This window comes from Belonocnema kinseyi, chromosome 10, assembly GCF_010883055.1.
Source record: "Belonocnema kinseyi isolate 2016_QV_RU_SX_M_011 chromosome 10, B_treatae_v1, whole genome shotgun sequence".
NCBI lineage: Eukaryota > Metazoa > Arthropoda > Insecta > Hymenoptera > Cynipidae > Belonocnema > Belonocnema kinseyi.
The window spans coordinates 77,383,235-77,410,123 of record NC_046666.1 but is presented as its reverse complement, the minus strand read 5'-3'; the positions used below and the strand labels follow the sequence as shown (position 1 = coordinate 77,410,123).

The 26,889-nt window shown below is 33.9% G+C and overlaps 1 protein-coding gene across 3 annotated transcripts in view; it reads right to left on the bottom strand.

Moving 5' to 3' along the window:
- Positions 1 to 14,643, bottom strand: part of LOC117181619 — a 129,709-nt gene extending 115,066 nt beyond the window's left edge. For all 3 annotated transcript variants that reach the window (XM_033374485.1, XM_033374487.1, XM_033374486.1), the window contains exon 1: positions 14,549 to 14,643. The gene's annotated coding sequence lies outside the window, so the exon portion shown is untranslated. The remainder of the gene's footprint in view (positions 1 to 14,548) is intronic.
- Between the last annotated feature and the right edge of the window lie 12,246 nt (positions 14,644 to 26,889).

Below are 26,889 nucleotides of genomic sequence, written 5' to 3'. Positions count from 1 at the left end.
ATCCCTAATGGACAAAGTAAGTAACGAGATAATTCTAAAAGAATGTGGTGCAGAAGAGACGCTAGCAGACACATGGGAAAGAAATCGGTTAAGATGGTTCGGGCATGTTGAGAGAATGTCAAATGAACGACTAACGAAACAAGTGTATCAAGGTAAAGTAAATGGTAACGTGCCCAGAGGTAGACCGCGGAACGAATGGTTAGAATGTGTGAATGAGACCCTACTTAGAAGAGACATAAGAAGTCAAAGAAACATGAGAGCCTGCATGAAAAAATGCATGGACATAAAAGCAGCTAGAGAAGTATGCCAGGACAGGAAAGTATGGCGGCAAATAGTTAATAAAAAGAGTGTGAGTAGAGTGTACGACGCCTGAAACAAAGACCTTGGCTATTAATGGACCCAAGTGGGGAACCTTACATAACGACTTCGTGAGGTTCTTCGCTTGGGGTGATTGCTAGAGAGATTGATCAGAAACCTGGGTCGGAGCAGTGTTGCAGAACGAACGTGTTATTTACTTAAATAGCACGAGAATTCTGGATCAATCTGAAAAATCTCTATCCCTTCCACACACTACTCCTTTCCCCTGCCGAGTGAGTCTCGCCTACCCCGAAAGGGAAATGGCTTAATGGTGTAATAATAATAATAATAATATGAAAGAAACCATCTAACTTGTAATCTAATATTACAGAGCTATTGGAACTATTAGCTTCTTAAGCTAGTTTCTTAAGCGAAATTTGACTCAAAAATTTGTTTTGAACCAAAGCTTAGTATTAGGTCATGAACTCTTAAGTTTAGACTTGAAAGATATATTCCAAGAATTACAAGCATGTGTAAGACAAGTAGAAAATAATGAAGAATCATAATACAAGAAAGTAGAGTGATCAAGCAGACATATATAATCGAGTGATAAAAATCAATACTTTCATTGACGGACAATCACTTAGGGATCGTCCACAAATTACGTAAGACGTTTTTCTTTTGTTTGAATAAAGACGAGCATAAAATTGCTGTGAAGTTGAGAAGGACACAACGATATAAACAAAAGAAAAACGTCTTACGTAATTTGTGGACGACCCTTATGATTAGCTAAGAAGAACTTGGGCTTTATTTAGAATTAGGTCCAAAACCATTAGTTACAATACATTTTAAATTAATATTAAGTTGACTTTGAACATTCAGAAATATCTTTCAGTACTTGAAATTCATATTGATTGAGAGCCTTATAGGATTGACCAATCAAAAATTAAGGTCAGTCTAATCTCGACTTTAAGAATCACTTTATTCGCCCAAAACTGATTTCCACTAATTTCCTTTAAAATCCAGATAACAAAAACGAAAGAAAACTACAATAAAAAAAAGCTATTGCAACACCTTCTTCGTGTTTGGGAGCCTATCAAGAACCACTAACAATCGATCTTACAAAGTCCGTCTGCTGGCAGGGGGGCGCGAGATATCGCCAGTTTGTCGCGATTCAACGTGCAGAGTTAATTTATCGCGGTCGCGAGGACACGGTCGAAGGTGGGGGCGAGAGGTTGCAAAGAGAAGGTGGCGAAAGGTGGGGCCGGTGGGGAGGAGATGGGGTGTTGAGCAGGGAGTAGTAGGTGGAGGAGGTGGCAGGAAAGAAGGGGCCAACGACCGAGCGAGCCACGAATTGTTTTTCCGTGGCACGCGCTCACCGATCGATTGTTTTTTTCCTTTTCGTAATAATGAACTTGTTCAAACGGCGCGCCAGAGGTTACTTACATTTATATTAATTGGTAATAAGAGCGCGAGTCGTCAAGCTTGGAGGTCGATTTTGTGTCATCTGATCCATTTTCACCTGGTACTTTAATACCCTCAAAGGCCAACGACCGACTCGACCGATCCCCGTCAGCACTTTCGCGATATTTCTCGACTTTTAATCTGCAACTATTAATTCGAGCAAATTCGACAAATTGCCCGATACGTGACAATTTTTGTCTTCAGGTGCTCATTTATGTCGAAATTCGCATATTATTACAATTTTTCTCACGATTGGTGTCTACACGATTGGAATAAAATTAATTCAAGGGGGAATCATCCAGAGTTTATTTTATAACCAATTCTCTTTTTTTAATTCTGACTAAGCATAGATGGTCTATTTGGCAATCATGAAGGTCAACTCTTGTAGACCAGTTGGTATTTAGCGCCATGGTACACTTTGGGTATTTTTAATGCCTTGCGACAGAAGAGACTTGAATCATCAGTTGTCAATAAAAGGAAAAATGTTAAAGGAATGAAATAGTGCGAAATCGCTTATCAATTGCTTTAATAAGATTTTTGCTAATCTTTAATAAACTAATAATATTTTCCATTCGAAAGACCCTGAGTCAAGTTACAGTAATGAAAATTGAAAAGGTAAATTCCAATATCCTGGACCTAATTTTTGAGTGGAAGAATAGGGCTAAATTGCCGAGCCTTCTATGGATCTGAAATACGGTTACGCATTGTGTCTCTAAATTGTTACGTCGAAGGTTTATGCATGCAAAATTGTTCGCATAGTGCGAGAACGTGGGCTCGCAGTACATAGATATAACATGGACTTGAGTATATGTATCAATGTGAGTGTGTATAGTATGAAAAGAGGGGGAAAAAAGACGCGAAACGAGCTGCCGGGGACAGCTGGTGGCAGGAATGTGGGTTAGGCTCCCCATAGGTGGGCTGCTCTAATTATGAATTAATTCTTGAATAACGGTCGAACTCGTGCGACACTCAAACCACGGACGAGGTGTTCGTAATACGAGCTTCCAGGGCAGAGGACAGAACGAGAGAAGCCAAAGAGAACCGGTCAGGAGGAGAGCAAGAGGGTGGTGGCTCTTCCGGAAGTTCCGTCATCGCGAACCAGTTCCCTTTTTGGATTGAAAACCAAAAAGAAACAAACAAAAAAAAAAGAAAGAAAAAGACTCTTAAATTACTACTTACTTTCATGAGAAGACAATGGTCCTTCGAGCCGGTTTTTGTTCAGAGATTCGAAATGAAAATAGTGGAAAATGATATTCGATTCGCATGCATTGAGTGTCGCTTAATCTACTGGAACGTAATTAATGGCCGAGGAATTCGTGACTAAGAACACTCCATCAATTAATACCTCTAAGGAGAGGGTCAAAATGGAAATGAACGCTATCATTTTCACGGGACCGTCCACTAGATAGGATCAACACACGAGGCAGTTCTGTTCTGATCATGAGAAATTTCTAGATTAAAGACGATCGATTTCAAAGTAACATGTCTAGTTTAATAGTCTAGTTTTAATGAGAAATTTGTTATTTTAATTTATGGCGTTCTTCCCTCTTAAAATTTCGTCTTTAAAATGAGGGGATTTCGCTAATAAACAAGCGGGTTGAAATCTGTTATATGAGTGCCGAGCAGTTAGCAATTAAGAGTTCGAGTTCTTCAGAAATGTTTATGCATCCTGGAAATTGCATTTCGACGCCGCGCGCCGGATCGTTAAAGGGGGCCAGTATATTTGTATGCATTTCACAGCGAGCGTCGCGTTCGAAGAACGCGAAACGAAGGGTTTTTTTCTGTTGATGAGAGTGAGAGAGAAAAGGAGAGATAATAAGAGAAGAAGCTACAAGATCAGCAGAGAAGGACGTTTAATGGCGATTCACGTCGATAATTAAAATCGATAATTATCGCGAGTTAATAACTGGTCGTTATCGTTAAGGCTAACGAATAGGATTCGGTGTCTCGGCTCTCGTATCTTATTTTCCTTGCCGAGCGGGGTGGGTGTGTAAAGACATGAAAGAGAGGGGGGGGGGGAGAGAAAGGAAGAAAGGGAGAGAAAGAGAAAGAAACCAAGAGAAAAAATGAAAGAGATAAAGAGTGATCGGACAGAAAAGCAAAGTCACTTGTTTAAATTAAAGAGAACACCCGCCAGGTGAACCAAGCCTATCGGTCAACTTTAATACTTATAAATAACGCAGGCCGCACTTTTGTCTAAAATCGCCTCGAGGATCGAACCAAAAGAACAGCCTGTTTTCCAATATGAGAAAATCGAAATTCCCGTTATATTTTTTTTAGGAAGGAAAGAGTTCTCAAGATTCCTTATCCTGGCTTTGCTACAAAGTCATTTATAACATGCTTTTTTCTAGCTACCTGCAATCTGTTGACCTGCTGTAGTATTACTCTATGATAGAAATTCTATCTGATTTAATGGTTTATTTTGTTTAAAAGAGGAACTGGTACACATTGAGTTCAATACTAATTATTTGCTTAATCTTATCACTCGAGATATTAATTTTTATTTCATGACATGGTGCAACCTGTTTTATGAATTGACTTTGGCTTTGATATATCCCTTGAGTTTAAATAACCATTGTAATCTAGTTATTACCAAAAATCTAAAATAATTCGGGGTCGGTTGAAGAATTCCTTGTTTGAGAAGATAAAAGTATCTTCAAGCACGACTGTACCACTTCGGGGCCGGCAGTAAAAGGCCTAAAGTTTTTAATACTTTCAGTTGTTTTTATGGCGGCTGGCATTTGCTCCTTTTTATTGTTCCCTGCACGATGAGCGAGAGTAAGTGAGAAGTTGGTGAAAACGAAAGGATAAAAGAGGCAAACGAGAGAGAAGGATAGAAAACGAAATAGAGAGAGAAGAAATCAGTCAGCCCTCTCTGATGTATGACTTGGCGGTTCGCGTGAAAAAAATCCCATAAACCAGTAAAAAAGCATCGGTCTTTGGGCCAGAGGGGTCGAGGGACCCATGAAGGGCCTCATCCCTCTCCCGAATGTATCGCCAAAGGAATTCCTCTTATGACGAACCATACGTGATTTTCTTCCCTCTTTCTTATTCTTCTTCTTCCCTAATTTCGAAACCCGCCCCCGGCCTTTCTTCCCTTTCTTATTCTTTTTTATTCTTTTTTTCTTCCTTCCTTTTATTCCTTCACTCGTATTTTTCCCTCTGTCTTTACCTTTTCGGTTGAACCCTCTGGTTTTATTTTAAATGTTCCATTTTTCACTCACGGGATTTTTTTCTCGATTTCTGGATGTCAGGCGTGGCTCACTTTTCCTCCTTTCTGCGAAATTTGCCTTTCAAGGGTGAATAGCGTTATTCTTTATAACCTTCCGCTGGTTTACTTCATCGACTCACGGAAAAACGAAGAGAGAAGACGTCAACTGACAAACGAGAGACACATGCGGCATCTTCGTGTTTACGCTTCGTTGTTAATGCGTCTTTCGAGAGCGAGAGAATTCACTGCGAAAAACATCGACCCCTTTTATCCCAAGCTCGATGGGACTGCACGGACGCATCTCGTCACTGACCAAGTTTCGAAACGCTTATTACAATTGGCAGTAATAATGATAATTGGTATTGTCATAAACCACGTGTGCATAAGCTAATTGATCCGCGAACTCATTCTGCAGAAGACAACCCACCGGCGCTTTAAATTATTTTTTTTATTATACCGAAATACGAGCTTACATATTGCAATACAACCAATTTTCAATAAACATAGTGAAAAAAATTCGAAATTGGTTAAAAAAGAAAATAATAAATTAAAAATTTGTAAAAAAGATAATGAAATACAAAAGTAAAGAACCAAAAATAAGATAATTGACCTAATACTCTTCAAATAATACTATGTACATTATGATTTTGTAAGAAAATAAAAGGACGTCTTATTTGGACGTTTAGAGAAAAAAATTATTTGCACGAAGTTAGGGGCGGTTCAAAACATAGTAACCTTTACAGGGAGACGGGGGTTAGGTTACCTCAAGCGATACGTTATTGTTAAAGTTACATACAATTACTATAGAAAAAGCGTATTATAGGAGGGGGGGGGGGGGGGGGGGGGGGGGGGGGAGGTCAAAATTCTCAGAAAATAGCGGTATGTATTTATTTAACGGTTGATTTACAGTTTTTTATCAAAAAATAAATTATTTTTATCAACCTTCATAAACTTTGACCCAATTGAGACGTTCCAGATTTATTCCCCGACTCTGGCGAAGTTAATTGTCTTCTTTCGAAATCCGCCGGAAAGTTAACGAAATGTTAAACATTAATAAACGTAGATTTCCTCCAAAAATCTAACTTCTTTTTTTTTGCTTTTTTTGCCTTATTGGTACTAAAATGACGAAGAAATTTTGTAAGTTTCATGCGAGCTATAAACTACTGTTTTTGCCAAGGGAAGCTTTAACTGAATAATTTAAATTTCGCATTTTTCTTTCAAAATTTAATAAAATGCTAAAAATGTTGTTTTCTAATTTCAGAAAATTCTAAAAAAAATACCTCTTACTTTTTTGTGATATATTGTGTCCTACGCAAGAAAAAAGTCTGAAAAAATGCTTGTGACTGCAAATATGATTTGACATGCATAACACTTACAGGGAACTTTTCTTTATGTAAGCAAGAATTAAAGAAAAAATATTGAATAAAATAATAAAATTAGTTTTTCGGCCAAGAACATTTTTTTCGAATATTAAAATTTTTTCTTTTTTCCATGATACAGGTAGACATTTTTAAATGACTGAACTTTTTTCTTGTCATTTAATCTAATCCGTTGTTTAAAAGAAAATTACGAAAATTCAATTTTTTGAACAAAGACCTCTCTCTCGAAAAAAAGTTAGCACAAAAAGAAGGTTGGGTTTCTGATAAAATCGAAAGAGGATAATTAACCTTACCAGAATCAGTAAACAGAACATAAATACTTTAATAAGATTAAAAGTCATAATGTTTGAATGAAAAAACTTGTATTTTTTGTGAAAAACAACCTTAAAATTTCAAATATTCATTTTTTCAAAAATGATTGTTTTTCTCTAAACGGTATCATAGATGTCGTTGAATAGTACACTTTAAAAAAGAATATTTGATTACTCTAGAGTCTAGAGATAAACTCTTGTTTATAAAGACACGAAAAGGAGTTTTATACTTTTAAAACAGATTTTATAATACTAATAATGACGCAAAATAACAATTTATGGACAATTTTATACTTCAAAAGGATGCGTTCATTGTTAGTCTTAAGTATTTCAATTAAAAAAATGAATTGAATTATGACAAAGCTTCAAAAATAAATTTAAAAGAGACGGAACATTCTTCAAGAAAAACATTAAATGTTGAAGTACCGTAGATAACTCAAAAGACCAGAATCTTATAAAATAACTACGAAAATAACAATCTACAGACAATTTTTATATTTTGGGGAATGCGCATTTATTCATATTCTTGACGACTATAGTTTAAACCAATTCTTTTATGAATCTAGATCCTACAATTTGAAAGCTGTATAAAAATAAATATTTTTAATAATTGGAGGTAGGTGCTTTTGTTCTTTTTTGTCTTAGAGATAGGGGTTTTTGTGCATAAGTTACCTTTGACCCAGTGCACCCCAAGCCTGATCAATACTCACAATGAGTCACTTTTGCGAAGCAGGTCTTTTCATGGTCCAATTCAGCTCCCCCATATATCTCCGGAGCGTTTCTTTCCCTTTTAAATTCGTCATCCAATTTTTAAGTGTTTTTTTATCTCCTGATTTGACACCCTTCATTTGAAGGAACATTATTGTTAATATTTTTAATTCCTCCCTTTCTGTATAAAGTTAAAAATTCTAGAATATTTTCAATTTATTACAAATAAAGAATAAATAGACAAAATAGGGTAAATACGCCAATTATACGGTATCTAAGAATATCAGGTTAACAAAAAGTTGTTGACCACGGAAAGAATTTAAGAAAACAATACACATCTTGATCGAAGACTTTACAATATTTATAAACCAGACGACCTCTAAACACAAAATATTGTTAAAGACTCTTATGCCAACATTTTACATGAATGAGTCGCAGATGGTTGTATTATAATACAAACTTTTGTCGACTTTAGTAACAACAATGTAGCTGAGGGTTACAAAACAGTTGATCGTGATCGGTACGAAAGAATTTGCAGGTGCAGTAACTGATTGAATGACGAAAGAATGTCGTTGATTATCGAATTTGCAAAACATATTTACCAGATTACGTAAATCTAGAATTATAATTTTCGATAAAAATAAATTTAAAAAATTCAAATACCTTAGAAAAAAGAAAGAGAAGAATATATTGATAGAATTAAAAATATTTGAATTATAATAAAAACTAAATAAACGTATACATATAAAATTTAGAAAGGTTGCCAACTTTCTTAAACCCCTGGGCTATGTATTCACAGATAAATCTAAAAAAGGTTCGAAAAAGTGCAAAAGAACAAAAAGTTATTGCATTTGGTAGATACTATAGGTCTTGACAAAGTGGATCGGTTTAATTAAACGTATATCATGTTTATCAATGGAGTTTTAATAACAGATATAGAGTTAAGATTAAAGGAAACCTCGCCAAATTTACAAGAAGCAAGTTTATCTTGTTGGAATTATACAGGCTTCTAAAAAAATGTTCTTTCTCGGCGAACTTTTGAAGTGGAAAGCAAGTCCAGGAAAAGGTTGTTTGCTGTGACAGCGACATGATATCAACCTAGCTTACGATATCATTACTTGGACAAGTTAATTTAATCCATCGATTTGGCGAACTCGGCTGTCTTCCCAACTATAGTGAGTCACGTGACAGTCGGACTGAACCCAGTGTTAGGAAGACAGGAAGTAATTGATTTAATTGCTCATGCTGTTTTATATGCTTTTATATTATTCTGAGTTTTGATGGAGATTAAGTATCAAATCTGATGAGGACCTAAATTTCAAACCGAAAATTAAAAACTTGAGGTTACCAAGATATGACAAATGACAAAAAATCAATATTAAATATTATTTACCTAGACAAATTAAGTGAAAATGATTCAAATTCTATTATAGTAGGAATTTTTACTTTAAACATAGATCAGACTATCGTTAGAAATATTTTGACATTTTGAGAAATGACGATCGTTACTCTGGCTTAAAAACTGAACGAAACCCTCAGGGATTTCTGGCAGAATGCAGATGGATAGATTGTGATATATAATCCTTGGAAATGAGTTTGAAAACTTTGTGGTGATTTTGTGGGATAATTAAATTAAGTGGGATGAAATATTTCTTTCCCACGACTTTTAATTTTTAACATCAAGAATTTTATGTGTAATAGTATTCAATTTTATTACACAATTTAATTTTTTGAAATCAATCAAAAGATTTAACAAATTTGGAAACAACGGGCTGGTGATTTTTAGTGTAAAATTATTAAAGAAAATAAAAATGTATCAATTTCTCATTCGATTTTTTTTTCAACTTTAATTTCAGATGAACAAATTAAGATTAGGAATATTCTGCTGATAATTTGTAGGCGTCCCTATGAAAAGGGCACTTATGTTCAGGGAATTTTCGAAGTAAAAATGTCAAAAATACGAAAAACAGGGAAAGTACCGATTGCCGGCTGATTTCATCCTAGTACATCTCTTAAACTAAAACTCTTTTTAGGGTTACAATTTTTATTAAAATTTAAAAAATGTTAATTTGCTACCTAAGATTTTTTAAATATTTCAATGAAAGCAGATCTTAAAGTAATAAATTCCTTCTCAAAACGACAACAATTATTTTAAAAAATCTACGATCACGAATTAAGAACCAAAATCCACAGAATTCTCACAAAGACCAATTTTTTCTCATCCTCCTCCCTCAATGCATTCAGTATCACGTTTCCCTAAACGTGCCTCAATTCCGCAATTTCTTACGGCAATTCTTCCCCTATTTGGAGCGAACTCTCCTGGAATTGCTCTATAAAAACGACATCCGGATGTCGCACGACTTCTCTCGCGCTTAAACGACATTACCGGGAGATTTGTAAAGGCAAACATCACCACGATCGTTTATTAGATTAATGGAGAAAGCGAGAGTGCGCTAGAAAGAGAGAGAGAGAGAGAGAGATTGTTTCTGGTAGCACTGAAGTTGTAAATTCACAATTCTTTAATCTCGGTAAACCACCAGCCCCCTCCCCCATTTTTCTCGGTACAAGGGGTACCTCAGAGGCCTTAGACTGCCTTTAGGGAACCAGCAGTAAATCTCGCGGACAAACAATCATCATTTTCGAAGAGCTAACAAAAACAAGAGACTCTTAAAGAGAGCCGATGCCAAAGCAACATGAAATGCGGCCGCCTCCGCGCCTCCAATTGTTTCGAGGTTTTCTTCTCTCCGCCCCAACCCCCTTTCCCCCCACAAGTCTCTCAACCGTTTTAGTTTTACTACCCTGTCGTTTCTATACTTCTCTCAATAATTCTCTCTTAGTGGTTATACATCATTTGAAATGAGTAATTTTAATTATTTTTTTAATTTATTGCTGTATTATTACAGTTTCTGCCGTATAATAAGGCCAGAGAGGTAAAATCAAGATATATGAGGTTTAGATGCAAGTTTCTATCGATATGCAAATATATCATTTTTGAGAGAAATAAACATTACATACTGAAATACAACAAATTATTTTTCAGTATTTTTAATTTTTTAATTAAAATTTTTGTTTTCGTTCTGTATATGTTCTTTCCGGTACTGCTTTTATTTAAAAATTGTTGGAAACTTTTTAAAACATCCAAGAAATTTTATTTACCATCTTGGCCATTGTAGATTTTTAGCAGAAAATAATTTTCTACTGAGAAAAACGTCCAGCTTTTGTATACGAAAATTGTCCAGAAAAGTTGCAAAAGTTTACACCGTTTGCTACATTGACAATTTCAACTACATTCACACCTCTTATCGTATAGCTGTTATCGATCTGCAGCGTTTTTATTCGATTTTACGATAAAAAAAAAGCTTGGAGTTTCTCTATATGTATTTCTAACTCGAAATGCTGCTACATCTAATTCTCTAAATAATGTTAAAAGGCAGAAGATAGCTATGAATATTTTTGTAAATATAACTGTTTACCTACTTTAGAATTTTTTGGATAAAATATGCCAGGAATGTCAAAGTTCAGGAATACAGATATACTAATTTTTGCTCTCATCTGTTTTCCAGATGTCGTTTTTCGTAAGAAACACGCGCGCGGGGTAAATGGATACATACTTTCATGGCTTTGTGGAAGAGAGATAAAAAAGGTTCAGAAGAATCTTTCAAATTTTAAGAAATTTAGTTGGATTGATCATTTACTTGAAGGGATATGAAGAGTGGAGTTTCAAAAGGACATAAGCGTCACTTTTTCAGAAAAGATAATAAGCGTTCCCTGAGACAAAAAAAATTGGATTTAGAAAATGTGCTATTGGCGAAAAATCCGATAAGTTTTAATTCAAATTATGCCACAGGAATTTTTTCATTATGTCATGTTCCAAAATAAAATTTTTATTGTTGCAATTTAAAAAATTTTATTCAACAATTTAACAGTATAATTTATCCGGAAGAATTTTATTTAATACAGGAACAATTTTTGATAAACCAAATAAATATTAAAATGATTGTCTTACGAAACAAAAAAAAAAACTCGAGTAATTAAAAAAAATCACTCATTTCATTTTATTGTGTAACACGAGAATTAAATAATGAATTAAATAAATAGTTTAACGAAAATTAATCGAGTTCTTTTTTTAATTTCGTAATACAATCGATTTAATATTTATTTGGTTCACTAAAAATTGTTTGTGCAATGAATTACGTTCTTCCGGATAAATAAAATTGTTATTTTCAACAGAGGTAGGATGCAAAATTTGCTTGTTGTATAAAAAGTCGAAATAATTTGTTATGATTACATAATTTGTTAAACAATTTAAGTCACATTATGTGACACAGTTTAAATTTACATCACCTACATTTTACTGATACTTCATTCAAATTCTTTCTCATATGTCAAAATATAATCTGGTTCATCTAGAAAAAATTATTGATCGACCAAAATCTATACAAATAATTTTTTCTGTGAATATTTTAAAAAGTGAAAATTATTTGTTTCGAAAAAGATCAAGGATGATGGTGAAAAAAGGACGTGGGGTGTGATCGATACCCAAACGTTACTCAATATCCCCACCGAATCCAGTAAAAGAAATATCGACATGCCCAATTGGTGAACGATGCATTCCATGAGGATTCCAACCAGAAGAGAAATGAGAAAATGACTTGATAAATTTTCAATTCTAACAAAAAAAGCAAATAGTTAAAAAAAGGGTATTAAACTTCTTTTGTTTTCTTAAAAACATTAAATATGTCTATGAGGGATTTTTTGCCTTATTCGAACATTTTTTCAGAAGAGGTACACCAAATTTAATATTTTTGATTACCAGAGATCAATTAAAAGAATCAGAGATTGCCTACACATTGATCGCCTAGATCATAAAACTTTTCCACGAAGACTGGAGAATCTGAGGAATGCATATAAAGTGAGACTCGATTTTATAACTCTTATGGTTCCTGTCGCGTTAAAGCTCTTAAAGAACACTCAAGATGATAAAAAAAAATCACATTTTACGGCGTTTCTAGGTCTAACATCAGTCTTCTTTACCGCGAGAAAAACATAATTAAAGACCTAATCCTATAACTAAATCGCCTAAAAAACTCAGCTCTTAGGAAACTTTACTTTTTTAGAGAAAAGATGACATTCACTTCTTAAAAATTCAAATGATTCGTATTTGTCGGTATATCGTAAAATAGGCGACCTATTTTTCTTTTATGTGGTTTTTACGACGTTTCTAGCATCTCCTGGGGACTTAAACCTAATCTTACGTAACTGATGCTGGCATTTTCGGATTCAAGGTTTTTAAAATTTTATTGACCATATAAAAACATAAAAGATTTTTTATTTACCCAATTTTCTAAACTAAAAATAATTTCGAAATGTTATGCACTCTATAGGGAAACCTTGCATACAATATTGTGAAAATTATTTGATTCTGTGAATAACTTTTTACCACGGGTATTTCGCTACTGCGAAATAACATACGTTGGATTTGATGCAACTATTTTTTGCAACTATTTGTATTCAATGTAAGGTCTAAATTTTAATAACAAATTTTCAAAATGGGTATGTTTGAAAAGATTATGTAAATAAATATTAACATATAAGTATCATCGTTGTTTCGAAAAATTCTAATTTTAGAAAATAATAATAAATAGTGCAGTAAAAAAGGCGCCAAGATAGTTTTGTATTCCAATACAATTTTTAAGATTATTTCAGGTTCTGTGAAAAATTAATTATAAAAGCTGAATCTGATATAAAAACGGACATTCATAATAAAAACAAACTTGAATCATAAAGGCAGATTTTAACGATAAAACTCGTTTTATACTTCAATATGGGAATTTAAGTTTCATTTGACCTGAAAAAATATTTATCGGTTGGAGTCGGATTTAGAAAAATGTTATTCTTCTGAAATGAAGTAATTCTTTAAGAATGCTCTATGCGTACAGTTTTCAACAGTTATTTTAGGAAAGTTCCTCAGAATTTACCTCAGCTTCTTATAAAACCTTACTGCTTTATTGCTTTGAAATTTTTACTACTTTATCACGTGTTAACCATTTTATGGCATCGTTACATGAAGAAATACTTATAATTCAGAGAATTTTAAAAATCTTGATGAATCTTCAAAATTTCTTTGTTTCCGGAAAATAAAAAATGTATACTTAGAAAAACATAAAATATTGGACATTCTTTTAGGTATATCAGAAGAAGAACTATTTCCTTCTGTACATTTGAACTTCAAGGAGCAAAAAGTGGGTTTTTAAATTTAAATGGAAATTACTTTGATTGCATTGAACTTTGTGCAGACTTCAGAAAACCTTCTATCGCAAATCCGTAACCAAAAAAATAACAAAATGAGAAATCTTTTTTATAAAGTCAAGTATCACCTTAAAACACATTTTCTACTCACAGATATCCTTCGCTTTCTGACTCATAACTTTTTAATATTTTTCAAAGTAAATATTTGAACTAACCCGACGTAATGTTTATATTCTCCATAATAAATCCGGCATATCATTACATTTTTCTTAAATTGGAAGAAATAATCAGGTCTCTTGCTGGTCACGCTTAGCCTTTAACATCAGTTTAAATACAACAAAATTTAAGCTTTCAAACAAACTTTTTTAAGGTCAAAAATTAATTTATTCTTTAAATATGAATTTAATAAAAATAGATCGTATTTACATTACATTTTTATAATGTCTTTGAATTTTGAATAGTGTTTCGAATAATTTTTTTTAAATTCTCAGCTTTTTAATGAAAATATTTTTAACTGATTCTCAAAATTAATAAATCCCGTTTTTTTTTTAGATTGACAACACTCCGAATTTGTTCCAACAGGTAAAAAATTTTCGAACACTTGATTTTTCAACACCTACCCGGGAAAATAGGAATCCTACCAAGAATCAGGTTCACCGAGCACTGACATTTTCTGTCATTTTTATCACTCATTTCAAAAGCGCCGCTTTATGACCTTATCCACTGTTTCCATGAAAGTGCACCAGAAAACTGAACCAAAGCGAGAAAAGAGTCCATGTCGATTGAATCAGAAATCTCGAGCTTGTTCGAAAAACTCGTCGTTTCCCAGAAAGCATCTTTGAATCGCAAAGCGCGACACATCCGTTCCTCACAAAGCAATCAAAAAAAAAAAAAACAACAACCAACCACAAAGAGGGACCATCACGTACCTCGCGAGAATCCCGGTTTCTTCCACGTGGTACCACTGCACCATAGTTTCTTCCTCGAAATCTCACTTTTTACTGCACCACCTCACGTTGAATCTCTCATTAAATTCAACTTTATATTAAATTTTATTAAACTTAATTCAACTTGAATGAATTTCCTGTACTCAATTGAACTTTGCTGAAATTTGTTTAACCTTTCATAATTTTTTTCACACTCTTTAGAAGAACATCTCATTGCTTAATCGCCGCACTAACGTCTTTCGCGCACCGCGTCATCCGGAGAACACGAGACACTGGTGTAAGTTAGGGGTGGGAGACTCGAAAAAGAAGAGTCGAAGTTCATCAGGGATAACAACTGCAATCCAAACTGAATCTGGCATACGGAGTCATGAACTGGTACAAATCTACAACCGATGAACACTTTTTTATACAATAAACTCCTCGTAGTCGAACTCTTCACAGTCAATCTCCTTATAATCGTACTTCCGTTCTCCCTCTTCTTGTTTAAAAGGTCCACGCGCTCACTACTCCCACTACTCTGACCGGAAGTTCGCGGATCCGGACCAGAACGGATTCGACTTCCGAAGACGACGAGCGCGGCTCTCACCTCGACGGACGAGCGACGAAAGCCGAATTGTCGCGGCTGCACGACTCACGCGTGATCGGGGGTAACGATTCACGGGCACCAGTAGCAAAGAGCCGGGTGGGACGGCGGCACTTGGGCGTGGGTGGGGGTGGAGGAGGACGTCGAAAGTGGTGGGGGTCCAGGGGAGGGAGCTCTTGCAGGTTGGGAGGGACTATCCTTTCCTTACGTTTCTTCTAAAATACCCTTCCTCAGGCAAAGTACTCCAGACACCTGAATATTTAACAAAAGAAGAGGATTTTTCATTTTAATAAGTTACCAAGCAATTATTTTGGGGAAAGAATCAAAACAGGTGTTTAATTTTCAAGAGGAAGTCGCCATTTTTTACAGAAAGAGGATCAAGAAAAATAATCTGACCAAAAACAATGGCTTCGGCATTTTGGAAAAAATAAATATAGCAGAAACTTTACGTGAATAAGTATTAATTTGATAGAAATTCATGAAACTGAAAAAGAACCTCAAAAAGTAAAATGGCTCCAGTATTGTTAATTTCAGGAAAATTAATTTCAGATTAACAGATTTGGAAGAACTCTTTTAGGGTACACTAAGGGATCTTTCACAAAATACGTAATACATTTTTCAAGAAATTTAACCACCATCCCTGCGTGCTGCTTTTTCCATTGCACTTAACATGGAGAATGATACTTGGAAACTCCCTCCCCCTAACGTATCACTATTTTGTGAATGATCACTCAGTGTCGTTTTTTTTTCAAGTGGAGTAATTCATTTCGTTGCAATACAAATAAGCCAAAGTAATTTTGGCACCTCCACCAAAAGTTCAGAAAAAGATTATTTTTCATACACAAATTGTGAGGGATGTATTTCGGTCCGAATTAGTATCCCAAGAACATATTTTATAAGAATAGTATAATTAATTTTAACAAATTAAATGAAGACAATATCACTCAAATGAGTAAATTAGAACAAGTTGCGAAAAAATGTATTTGATCAATAATAACATTTTCAAATAATGCTTCTGACAGAGAAATCCTAAACAGAGTAATTTTATACGAAGTAAATGTTTATACAGTAACTTTTTAAATAATTTTCCTCTGGTTGAAAGTTATTTTGTTAAAAAATTATGATCGATCAAATAAATTTTTTTCTGGTAGTACCATCATTTTCGTTTATCGCATTCATTGTTTTACACTTTCATAGTAAAACTGTCATATCTTTGACTATATTAGGCAAATTAATTCTTCCTCTAATTACAATGGGAAAATTAATGCTTCTTTTCATAAATAAACTCCTCCTTGATTAATTATTTCTAAAATTATTTGTAAATAATTCGAAACTATTTTGTTTGACTTCCACAACTCCTGATCATTGTAAAATTGAGAATATTTGTTTACTGGCCTAAAATAAATTATTCGAATTTCTTCTGATAAAATTAGTTTAGCAAAACATGGTACAGAGTCAAGACATACTACTAAAAATGTGGAAAATTTTTGGCATTTCTTGTTCTTGTTCGAGATAATTGGGATAAATGCTATTTTTACAAAGCATTTTTTCCAAACTTGTACTATTGATACAATTATATCTGCTTGTATCAAATAAATTTGTCCTGCGTTTGGTATCTTAAAAAAGCATATTTTTCTTGAAAAATAAGATCCTAAAAGTTTATTTTCCCGAAGTTAATTTGTATACTGTATACTGAGAAACTGTTTGCTTAATATTTAGAACCATCATCATCCTTATTAAAAATAATTTCTTCATAATATAAACTAACAAAATAAAATAATAAAAATAATAATAAATTAATAATTCTTCTTTCCGAAATAGGGTAAGGTTGATCTAAAAAAAATAATTTCACCAAATTAAATAGGAGAAATCAATCCGATAAACCTGACGATGGTGCCACCAGTAAAGTTTTTGAAAAAAATTAATTTGGCACAATATCAACTTTTTTCATACTAATTTCACCCGGAGAAATTCCAAAATAATGTATTCCGAATAAATTATATCAGAATAAGTATCTAGGGAACTAATTTTAGGGAAATCACCTCAGAAAAAATTATTTTCATTAATTCAGCAAGAATTAATATTATTACAGTAATTGGTGACTTTCATGAGAGGGCAAACACGTGGGCACTGTTTTGCAGCCTGCGCAAGGCAACGAATGTGCGTGGCTCGAGTAGCGCGGGATGACTGAAATTCCCCTCCACCTCTCGCATTAAGACTGAGAGGGAGGCTTGCTCCTCCACTCTAAAGTCTCCCCTCTTTTGGTAACCCCACCACTGTTGAGTGGAGATACATCAGAATTGCCCCGCTCCGCCCCTTGGAAGAACTTGGCTCTTTCTCTTCTCACGTGCTCCCTCCTTTTTTTCGCTGTCTTTGTTCCTCTCTCCTGGGAGATGATTCGGTCGCAGTTTGAGAAGACTGAGCACCGCCTCGGTATTTTTACCCTGCGTCGAAGCGAGATTTCACTGCGAGGTCCACGTGTTTGATAGATTGGGGTTGCGGAGGGGAGAGATCGTACGGGGGCGAGAACCTACCCTAAAGAGGGTGAGCACGGCGTCCAGTGAGATCTGAACGGGGGTGGCGTATTCTGCCCACTCTTGAGCAGTTTAGGAGTGGTGCTACCCTCGGTAAAGAGTGACCACTCCCATTTTTTCGAGGTGCAATTGGAAGAATGGTTTTGTTTCGGGGTTTGGAGTGCAAGTAGAATTGAGGATTAAGGATTTTATGTTATAGCAAGTGGTAATGGTGCGGTGGGATGGATTTGGCGGGAAGAGACTGCTCATTTGAATTCGTGGTGGAAGATGGAGTTGACGCAAGCTGAGGGAGATGATTGGGTTGTAATTGGGGAATATAGGGATCTACATTCTATACTCTTTGATATAAACTTGCAATGCTAGAGACATTTTTTGCGTTTTTGAAAATTTAGGTTTTGGGAATTATAAATATGGCTCTATTATGGTTTTATGAATAGATCTCGAAAGATTTCGAGGTCTCGAACAGTTTCGAGTTGCATATAAAAAATTTTATCAAAGAAATCTACAATTAGATGGATTTAAGTCGTAAAAGGAAATAAATTTTCATTAATTGTCTGAGAGGTTAGACGTAGATTTTCTGATGGAATGAGTATTGATAATTCGTGGGTATATTTATACCATACTTATAGATTTGTTTAAAAGAGAACAGCATAGAGGAAAACAATGTGAAGAATAGAAGAATAATAAGAAGGTACTCAAACCTCAACTACCGCAATATTCAACAAAATCATTATATTGACTTCATTAAGTCGATGTCAGTAAATATTTTGGTTAAATGAATAAAATTTGTGTTCAGTTGACTAAATCGGTTTGCTTCACTTACTTAAAGGACATACAGTAAATTTGAGTAATTTTTCCCGACATCCTCATAAACTTAAAAAGTTTTAGGAAATTTTTTATAGAAGTTATATAATACTACTAACTTTTCATTAATATTACTACTTTAATTAAGAAAATTATTGTTGACAATTTATATACTCTCCACAAGAGCATCTTACATTTTCTTTATAATCAAGAATCTTTGAAGGGTGGCAGCGCAGAACTAGAACAAACAAAATTGGATTTTTTCAGGAAAGCGAAAAAATGTTATGGAAAATCAAAATCACCACTTAAAGATGATACAAAAAAACACTTTCAAGATCACGTGAAAGTTACTCAGTTTTGAGGAAATGGATGTGGCAGTTTGGATAATCTCAAAGTGACACTGACTACAAATCGCGAACAGGCTCGGCTGCGGATATTAATAACAAATATAAAATCGTCAGTTAGCCAACCATGCTCCAAGAATCTAGAGGTTATGATTTTACAAGTTTTAAAAGTCGGCGTACGGTAGAAATTAAAAATCGATTTTTTTATATTTTTTCCTGAGGTATGGGGACGCTGAAGACAAATACTAGTTAATTTAAAAAACACATTTATTGACCGAAACAGATTCGTTGTTGAATCATCTACCAAAATATTTGATTAAAACAACAAAGAAAATTAGTTAGGTCAACCAAATATTTTGTTGCTCACATAAAAACCATATTCTATGGCTGAACAAACAGACATTTTGTTCATTTAACCAAATCGTTTTCTGAATGAGTAATAACTGTTTCGTATCAAAAAATTGTTCTGCTCCGAAGAAAATGAAAACTTAGCGTGACGGTATAGCACCGACAGACTACTCTGCAAATATGAATCATTGTAATGTCACTAATTATCAGTGAGATATCACTGATTGAAATAGCTAGACTCCAGGCACAGACAATCAGTGAAATGTTACTGATTCATTCAGTGAAAAAAACACTTTTATGAGTTGACAGCACTGCACCATGTCAATTTGTCTGCAGTCATAATAAAATAATATTTGAGTAGATTCAATCAAATAATAATAGTAAAAACGTAAATCCCATAAATCTGATCAAATATTAAAAAAGGTGAACATTTTTTATGCTTTTAAATGCCAGACCGGTTTCCTACTGAAACGCCATCTCCATGCGAAAATGAGAGTAAGTAATTACGCTCTGCGGGTCATTGAAACCTAACCTCAAATAAAATAATAATCAATAAAATGGTCTTTTGTCAATAAATGTGTATGAAATGATTATGGATGGCAATTTAAGTGTTTCGGAAATTAATATTGTTCAGCCCGTTCAGCTATGAATATGGACAAGCCAGAAAATTTGAATCCACTTGAAAATTGATTTCCAGCTGATATAACGCAGTTTCAGATAAAATTAATATATTCACAATTAGATCAGGGAAATTTTAATAAATTAGGAAATTAATCAAGTAATTTTTTTCCCAATTTCCCCCCAGGCGATTTTTATGTAAAAGCTCAAGGTTTTTCAATTCAATGTATAGTTCGAATTTTAAAATCTATTGACAAAAAAATTGATTGTACTATGCGCAAAATTGTAATATTTTGAGAATAGCATAGATTATGGCATATAATCGAATTTAGAATTGAAACTTTGATCCTACATATTCATAATAAATTCATTATAAAAATACATTAAAGACACCTTTTCATTACAAGAACTTCGGAATCAAGTAAAAAAATCAAAAGAGAGTTACTTAGTCAGCTATGCATGCATCGCACTCGGCATCTGATTGGTTGCAAAATTCATAAGTGGATTATAATAAGACTGATCGGGTACTGATCTGGCACGATTCGTTTTTCACGATCAGGAAACCCGACCTGGCCCCAGTCTGGGCGTGTGTTTCATCCACGATGTGGCCCCGATCTGAACCCGATTCGGCCCGGTGTGTCCCCGATCGGATTCAGATTAAAATGTCTGCCCGGGATATTAGTTTAATTTCAAGATTGGACTGTCATGTACACACCCGTTAAGTAAGTACTTTTTATACGAGTTAGGGTATATTTTTGCCACAGTTAATTCAGCAGACATACAGCCTGACAATTAAAAAAATTTATTTAATTAACAAATAATTCCGAAATCACTGATTAATCAGTGAAATGTCTAACTACTATTTCAATTAGTGAAATTGTCACTGATGTTTATTTAGTAACTTTAAGGAGAATTTCCGAACTTTGGTGAAATTTCTCTTCCCGTAGGGAAGTAAAAAAATTTTGGAAACTTGTGTTATGTAAATTCCCGAACTTTTCCTGAATTTTACGTAGAGTTTGTTTGGAAACTCCCCTTACTTTATTTAAATTCCCGAATTTTTACGAAACTTTCCCTACAGTTTCTAAGGAAAAATTCCCTTACATTTCCCAAATATTAGTGCTTTTAGTTGCCCGAACATTTTCGGGAAAATTCCCGAAAAATTTCTTAAATAGTGTAGAATTATATATGAGCTATAAGTTTTTCTTAAATCAACCATAATCTTCTCTAAGGCCAGTGAAAATACTTTTGAATTAACTAAAATATATTTTTTTGATCGATCAAAATATTGTTAACAAATATTGTATAACCAGTAAAAATTTTGTAACCAACAAATTTTTTTGTGTCAATCAAATATTTTGTTTCCCACATAATAACCATATTTTAGGGATGGTTGAACCAAAAATTTGTTTATTCAACCAAATATCTTTCTGGGTTTATAGTCATTTTCAGATTTATAACATTAATTATTTCATACACAATAATATTACGTTTTGAGGTTTTTATAAAAATTTCTTTTTATTATTCATGCACAATCCACATATCTTGTAACCACAAACCACTCTGAAAGAAATGACAAACATTCGCAAGGATAATAATTAAATTTGATTAGAATTAACCAAAATATCTTGTAAATTGATATTTGAACTTACAATAATGATTGTCGTCTATGAGTCGAAGTTGATGTCCTTGCAATATTCCTGATTGTTATTGTCGTAAGTACGCCTCAGACAGCTATGTTCTTCCCTATAAAGCTGTTTCTTGAAAGACAATACGCGATTTTAAGTGCTCTTTTATTTCCTCAGTAATAGACAATTTTATGCCCTCTCGTCTCTAAGCAACAAAATGCAAAAAAGTTAATCGCCTCGTTCCTGTGCCAACATATGGTATAATATGCGTTGTGCTGAACATTGCAATTTATATACATATATTATTATTATTATTATTATTATTATTATAAAAACATTTCTGTGTTGAAATGTTGTCACAGGCTTATACTGCCCAACATGTCGAAGGAATTCTTGGTTAGAGTTGGATTTTTATTTGCTCATTTTGCACGGGACTGTCTCGGTATATATCACCAGTGACGGACGCATTTTTATAATGCAATCAAGTGATCTGATGAGAGCAGTCTGTCCAGACATATTAGAAAAAGCCTGGTTTTTACTACATCATTGACGGACTGGGTTGCAGTCAAGTACACGATGGGGGGACCTACAGCTTAAGGTGGGTTCCGAACCACCAGAACCTCCGTAAAGGTACATTAAAAAATTTCTAGAGGTACCGGCTCAGGGATCGAACCCCGGACCTCTAAGATGAAGTCCGAGTGTCTAACCAACTGAGCCACCGAAATTAAAAATAAATTTATTATTATTATTATTATTATCAATTTGAAATTTAGGTTTTCAACGTTAAATATTTAAAAAAATTTAATTGATAACCTAAAAAAATTAAGTTCAATTTCGAATGGGATAATTAAAAATTGAATAATTTCGAATGATTCTTGTTAAAAATAAAATAATTGGAAATTGTCAATGGTAAGAAACATAAAAAAATGTATAATTTTAAGAATTTACATTTTAAATGTTAACTCTTTAAAATTTGAAGGTCAAATCAAGGATCAAATTGGGCAATCGAACCATTGTATTTTTGAAAATTTCGGTACTGAAAAGTATAATTTGGAAACCAATTTTAGAAACTCCTCAAAAGTTAAATTCTGTATCAATACAGAAAAATACAGCATATTGTGTATCAGACTACATATATGTCTATGATGCGAACAAATTGACAATTTTTAATCTTTAGTATAAGTGCTTAAAATTGTAATAAAATTTCCCAGGACCTTAATTATGAAGTAGCGTTAATTCCGTCAAATAAAAATTTGCGTTTAAACACTACTTTTCATAATATTTGTTTCTGGAGCGAAACAATTATAATAAAAGCTTCTAATCATTAAGCTATATAATTTGAATAATACATTTTTCTGCTTCGAGTGAAAAAGAAACTAATTTCCGCTCAGCAATTAGTTTCTAATTAATTCCTTATAAAAGGGCATAAATCTTGTAGTCGAAGCTCTCCGAATACAAAAGACAATTGTGAAACGTATACTCCCTAAAACGTCATTTCTCGACGGGGGTTGGGAAGGGGCAGGAATTAATTTCGATAAATCCTTTATATCCCTACCGAAATTGTGCGAGGGCCACAGGTAATATACCGTTTCGCTCCATCACTTCCCGCTTAGGGTCAGGTAATTCGTAAAAAGTGGAATGTGGGAAAAAGCGTTTGCAACCCGTTAGGTTAGCGAAAGGGTTAAGGCTCGAAAATGGGTCAGATTAGAGGCTCTTTACCGTTTTCCTTAAAGAGCCCTTTAGCCTTAATATAGAAAGTATCGCGTTTCCGTGCTCGATTTTAGGCGGCTAGAAAGAGAAAGACGCGTTTTTGGGTTTTTATATCTGGGTATAAAATACACACACGGGTTTGGTATATCTGGGTGGATTTGTGGAGATAGGTGAAATTGATTCTCATTTAGATAGAGGTGAATGTGTTCAGCTTGCAGTCGAAATTTCAGAAAAGGGTTTTTTCGACGTGGGACCTTGAGGGACCGTGTGAGAAAACCATTAGCCGTCAAAATTCGAAAGAGGCACCCTTAAATAACAGACTACCGGCCCGCAGGGGAGAGTTTAAAAAATGCGATATTTTCGTTTTCAGGTACGAAGCGTGCGTCGAATGAGAATCCAACCCTTCGGCGAGAGAAAATAATAAGAGAGACCCACAGACAGAGGAATATAAATTTCAGCGCTCTGCAATAATGTAAAACGCTGCGGGTATTAAAACTCGCAATTTATGTAGAACTATCAAATTTATGTAGCTTATAATGTGTTCATTTTAATTTAATTTGTGAGAGAAACTGGTGCGATTCGATTATTTTTTAAGAGGAGGAAATTAATATTAATTCGGTTTTTATCGTTTCATTTTTCGACGTGGTATTTTACATAATTCATAATTTTGATATAACTGGTCAAAGGGAAATTAATAAGAATAATAATACAAATATGTAACAAAAAACCGTAGAATGTTTTAACTTTTAGTCGCAAAATATAATCATGCAATCACTCTAAATGTCACTTAATGTCACAAGAAATTATGCAATTTGAAACGATTTCAATTTTCAATTCTTCAAGATTACTATGATTCCAATTTGAAATTGCAAAATATTATGCAATTTCATGAACAAATTAAATTTAGGAGCACAATGATTGAATTTTTGAAGTTTGAAATTTTTTAATGAATTCATCAAGTCGCATAAATTTTCAAATTTAATTTTAGATTTTTTAATGAGAGTCTTCAATAAAAAATATTACAATTTTACCAGGTTCCTATTTGAAATGATTGAACATATGTTTTAACGTTAAAATGTTAATCTTGAATGGGTTTTTCGAACACTTTTTATGCTGTGCTTAATTTCACAACAATTTGTTAAATGCTCTCTAAATATAAATCAGTGAAAAGTTCACTGATTGAACTAGTAGTTAGACATTTTACTTATTAATCAGTGTTTTTAGACTTATTCACTAATAAGTTTAGTAACACTAGAGTAAATCATGTGAAGCATAACATCTACATTTTTAAGTTAAACTTTATTGTTACTCTTTTACTTAAATAGCCAGAAGAATTCCTTAATGAAACAAATTTTTTAATTTTCAGGCTTTAAGTCTGCTAAATTAACTACGGGATAAATATACTCTTATTCGTATAGGAAATACTTAACGAGTTTGTACATGACAGTCTAATCTTGAAATTAAAGTAATATGTGAGGTTGTTTTTGATTTAAAAGAATCTGAATTATTCACCTTTTTTAATATTTGTTCCGATTTATGGATTTTAAGTTTTTGTTATGATTCTTTGATTTATTTTACTAAGATATTATTTTATTATGATTCCTAAATTAATATAGCGGAGTGCTGCCAACCCTCAAAAGTGGTTATTTTACTGAGTCAATAAGTAACCTTTCACTGATTGAAAGTGACCCATTTCTAGCTATTTGAATCAATGAAATTTTACTGACAATCAGTGAAATTTCACTGATTCAGATTTAGAGAGCGTGAAAAAAATATTTTCTGCGTTTTGTTTAGTTTTTGTAACAACGCTTAACTTAAAAATTTAGAGGTTATGATTCACATGATTTACTCAGGTGTTACTGAACTTATCAGTGAATAAGTCCGAAATCACTGATTAATCAGTGAAAAGTCTAACCACTAATTCAATTAGTGAATTTTTCACTGATTCATATTTAGAGAGTAACTATTAAGCTATTAAACTAGCTCGTTTACTTTTCAAATACTTTTCAAGATATGATGCATAGAAAAAAGTTACACACGCGCGCACACACATACACACATATGGACATTAAAAAATCGCATTTTCGAACTCTGGGGTTTAGTCATATCAAAATTTGTCAAAAAATTACATTTGAAAATTTAGGCCATTCCAAACAGTTCCAGGCAAATATTTGTCAGATAAATTTCTCTTCCTCTGATAGATAGTATGTTATGTAAAGTTAAAGAAATCTGTCGGTCTCAGGTGGTACCTTTCTATTTAAAGTACATAACAGTGAAATCCTTTAATAGCTCTCGCTTCTATAGCCCTTCTGAGAATTGACGTCGCGCCCCGGAGAGGTGTAACAGAAGCTGTGCGGGTAAGAGGGATCTGCGGTTGTCACTCAGGCGAGAACTCGTGTGTGGCAAAAAAAAAGCGGTGCGGGCTATAATAAGTTAGTTCCCACCCACCGTCAGCCCCAAATTCGGCGCTATAAAAGAGTTTCACTATACTTCATTATCACCTAACTTAAAAACAAAATTCTCATTCTCGACACTCACAAAAACTCGTAACTAAGTTTTCGACTCGAAATCGTAATGTTCACGGTGTCGATTATACTCTCAATTATCTCCTTTCCTTCAATACTTGTATTATTCACGGTTCACGCTTGCAGTTCCAATTACAAACAATTTCGATATGGGCTGCAGTGGCAGTGGCTGGTTTGCCAGTAAAGCAAGAAAGGCGTCAACAGATCGTTAGGTATGAAACTCAGCGGGCAAGATGATTTCCAGTGGAAGGACCAGGTGGTTCGATGAACGGGAAGAGAAAAGGAGAAAGAAAGAAACACAGAAAAAGAAGGAAAAAAAAAGAAAGGGGTAAAAATTTTGATGCGGAAACGAAAACGAGGGTCGCACCCCGATGAGAGACGCAACTCTTTCTTTTTCTTTTCCGCCCCTTGTGACAAAATCACGAAACCACCTTGGACACCCGACTCTAAAATTGTACGTTTTATCCTGAAGTTTCTTCAATTTTTTTCTTGTACTGCTTCTCCGCTTTCTTTTGAGACATCCCACTGGATGATGGGCACCCACCATATGGCCCAAGGCGGAGATAAAAAAATTCATATTTTCAGTAGAAGGGCTGTGAGTGCGGTATTTTTAGCGCAGGAGTTTACCGCAGAGTTAAAGCTCTTTGTGTTTTATGATTGCGCTTCGTTAGTTTACGGTTATGAGTTCTTATCGATGCGATGCCGGCTTTAAATAATGCTTTTAATATTTCATAAAACCGTTTTTTAGCCATATTGATTTTTCATTATCTCTTTTCTCACTTCTTCATATTATCTTCAAATAATATTTGTTTTTTATTTAAGATCGTGGTACAAAAGAATTTTAAGTCTATCGTCAAATTAAAAACCAACTGCAAAATGATTTAAAAAACGAGGGCTAGGTTGTTATAAAATAAAAATGTATATCGCTGTTATACATTTTGTAGATCTAAAATCTCTTCAATGTAAAACAAAAAGAAAAAAAGCGAGGTAGCGAGAATATTTCTTAGCATTTTTTATTCAAAAGAGGTCAATTCTGAACCAAAATTCTGATCCTATGTTTTCCAATTCAAAAGAATTAACTCTCAACGAATAATATTTGGGGCCAGTTACACCAGCCCCTCCACTCTTAATTTTTGGGTTTTCTATAGCCCACTGAATTGCGCCCCAAATGCGTCACTGATTAAAATTTTTGCGCCACAAAACTGTAGAAGTATATCAGGTGATATGCGGGG